Source organism: Triticum aestivum, chromosome 2D (assembly GCF_018294505.1).
Source record: "Triticum aestivum cultivar Chinese Spring chromosome 2D, IWGSC CS RefSeq v2.1, whole genome shotgun sequence".
NCBI classification, from domain to species: domain Eukaryota; kingdom Viridiplantae; phylum Streptophyta; class Magnoliopsida; order Poales; family Poaceae; genus Triticum; species Triticum aestivum.
In genome coordinates, this window is record NC_057799.1 from 354,606,555 (window position 1) to 354,610,250 (window position 3,696).

Genomic DNA, 3,696 nt, shown 5'->3' on the forward strand with positions numbered 1-3,696 from the left:
TGTTTTTTACATCACAGGAAATCGATATCAAACGGAGTCGAAATGCCCCGAAACTATTTTTGTGATTTTTTATGGGCCAGAAGGAAGGCAATGGGCCCTGGTTGCACCTGGGAAGTGCCCCGAGGGGGGCACAATACACCAGGGCGTGCCCTGGTGGGTTGTGCCCACCTCGGGCACCCCCGGACCGCCTCTTTTCTCTATAAATACCCAAATATTCCAGAAACCCTAGGGGAGTCGACGAAATATTCATCCAGCCGCCGCAGAGTCCAGAACACCCAGATCAAATCTAGACACCATCACGGAGGGGTTCACCACCTCCATTGGTGCCTATCCGATGATGCGTGAGTAGTTCTTTGTAGACCTTCGGTTCCGTAGTTAGTAGCTAGATGGCTTTCTCTCTCTCTCTCTCTCTCTCTCTCTCTCGCTGATTCTCAATACAATGGTCTCTTGGAGATCCATATGATGTAACTCTTTTGCGGTGTGTTTGTTGGGATCTGATGAACTTTGAGTTTATGACCAGTTATATCTTTTTATATCCATGAAAGTTATTTGAGTTTCTTTGATATCTTATATGCATGATCTCTTATAGCCTCGTATTTCTTGTCCGATATTTGAGTTTTGTTTGGCCAACTTGATTTATTTATCTTGCAATGGGAAGAGGTGCCCGGTAGTGGGTTCGATCTTACGGTGCTTGATGCAAGTGACAGAAGGGGAACCGACACGTATGTATCGTTGCCACTAAGGATAAAAAGACAAGATCTATATCTACCGCCATATAGATAAACAGATCTTGTCTACATCATGTCATCGTTCTTATTGCATTACTCCGTTTTTCCATGAACTTAATACACTAGATGCATGCTGGATAGCGGTCGATGTGTGGAGTAATAGTAGTAGATGCAGGCAGGAGTCGGTCTACTAATCTTGGACGTGATGCCTATGTAATGATCATTGCCTGGATATTTTCATGATTCCTTGAAGTTCTATCAATTTCCCAATAGTAATTTGATTACCCACCGTTTGCTATTTTTCTCGAGAGAAGCCACTAGTGAAACCTACGGCCCCGGGGTCATATTTCTCATATATTTGCCTTGCGATCTACTTTTCCTTTGCGTTTTTATTCAGATCTATTAAACAAAAAATACAAAAATATCTTGCTGCACTTTTATTTATTTGCGATCTATTATTTCAATCTATTACAATTTACCTCACGTCCGTTTGCCTATCTTGAGGCGCCGTACCCCGGAAGGGATTGACAACCCCTTTAACACGTCGGGTTGCGAGGTGTTGTTATTTGTGTGCAGGTGCCGCTTATGTTGTGATTGCTTGGTTCTCCTACTGGTTCGATACCTTGGTTTCATAACTGAGGGAAATTCTTACCGTTGTTGTACTACATCATCCTCTCCTCTTGGGGGAAACACCGACGTAGTTCAAGTGAACAACTACCAGGCTCTTTTCTGTGCCCAAATTAGCAAGTGATGCTAAATTATGCAATGACGTGGATGAGCACTGTACCCAGGGAAATTTTGACCAAAATTTGAATGCTCAAACTCGTCGCATGCGCGTAAAGTAGAAGAATCATTTGCGATGCACACATTTGTTCAAAGTGATTGGTGTCCGATGGCAATGCACGCCAATTTTCGCTCCACCTTTCAAAAAAATTGCCTACCGCCGAAATATCTAACTCTCGCCCCTCCGCACCCCCTTTTCTCCCTGACCGCAAGCCAAATTTCCCCTATTTCCTCATTCCTTCCTTCCTTCCTAAGCTATAGTCGCTTCCTCGCTGTTGCCGTCTCGCACCCGACCACCGCGGACACCATGGTCTTCTTCAATGACCTCTCAAGCGGTTTTTCCGACGACGATGACTATGTCACTAGCCAGGTATGGCTCTCTCCTCTCTCTCGCCTCCCATAGGCTTAGGGCTATGATTTGGAATAAAGTATTTTCACCCGGCAGCCGATTTGAGCCATTTCTTCCTCTTGTAGCTCCCTAGGACCATCACTTGTAAGGAATGGAGCCGGGTAGCTGAAGATCTACCTGCTCGTTGTCACCAGCAATCTCCATGGGTGAAGTTAGTTGCTTTGGAATCTGTGGACAGTGGGAGGAAGTTTCTGGCATGTGCAGAAAAGGTTAGCCCCAAATTTGTTTTTACAAATCATTTGTTAGATGTGATTCAGGCACTATCACTGTGCTATGTTCTTTTGGATGTGATTAAGACACTGTCACAGTTTCTACCTAGTATCTAAAAATATTGCAATCTCATCGCCGGTGCCCTGAGAAAATTATTTGGCACCGCTTCAGCAGTTTGTGAAGCCAACTTTGCTCCACACATCCGAGCATCCAAACAGTAAAATATTAATACTTTATGGTATGAAGGAACTGGCATCGAAGCAACTAGGTGCTCTGAAGTCCGGTTCCCTAAATTTTTCCTCTGGCATTAGCTCGGCAATGCATCGCACCGGTGCCAAATGTAGCAACAGTTGATTTGACACCGATTTTGCCCTACATAGTGGATGGCCTTAGTTCTATGTTATTAATTTTGTGCATGTACATACCTTTTACTATTATTAATTTGATGTCATCTAAACACTGTCGTTGTACTGTTGCAGTTATATTTTGCTTCCTCATAAAATGGTCAATTTGTTATTTATAGTACATAACTAAGAACTTGTACCATTGTTGTAGTTAATTATAGCTTGTGATGTTCCTGAATTTGGTTGTTGTCCCACTAGCAATGGATTCATTTGCACATTGATCTTTTTGATAAGATATGTCATACTTAACGTGTTTCTTCAGTTTTTCAAAATATGTATGTGGTGATTTTCTATGTTGCTAGAAACCCATTTTCCCTGCAATTGTAATTGATTTAGTTTTAAATATTATAGGATGAAAGGCAGTGTTCTTACCTGGAAAGGGTTGATCAAGAGTGGCCATAGTCTTTGAAGATGTTCCTAGCAAAGCTATGGAGCATGTATGAGGAAGAGAACAGAGATAGGCTTAGAGAAAATGTTCTCAACATTGAAGAATATTTCAACATATGGAAAAAAAGAGGAAGATGGAGAATGACCTTACAGTTTTTAAATTAGACTTTGCTAAGATGGTGTTTGCGAAGGAGGAGGCACTTTCCCAGTTGGTCAGAGCAAAATGGGTTCTTACTGAACTGAAAGCAGAGGTGGAAAAGATGAATTTGGCTGATCATGCATCAGTCGATTAGGGAAATGAACATATTGTTCTAGTATTGTGCTCAACATACTTTGTGCTTATGAAGGTGAACTAGCTATATGTTGTATTGTGTTGTTTTCACGTAGCTATCGTACTGTGATGTTAAAATATATTTTTGTGCCTCATATAAAAGTGGTAAACAAATGTTCGATAAGAAATGTGAATTTGCTTAATAATGAAAGTATTAATAGTAAACTAATAAACCTGCTAAATGGGTCATGAAACTTTACAAATGTTTCTAGTAGTAAAAATGTGTGTGATGGATAGCCCAATGTCATACATTTTTCTTCATCTAATCATGTGTTAGATACTTGAATAACGCAAACGGTTAACAGAGGCAGAGCGTTTGCGATCACTACACCTATCACAAATGAAGCTATACAGAAAACTGTGTGGGATGGCAAGATGCTCCCACGGCTTGTCCTACGAAAGCGTATGTGTTATCTCCCCCGATCGCACATGAACGGAAAATTG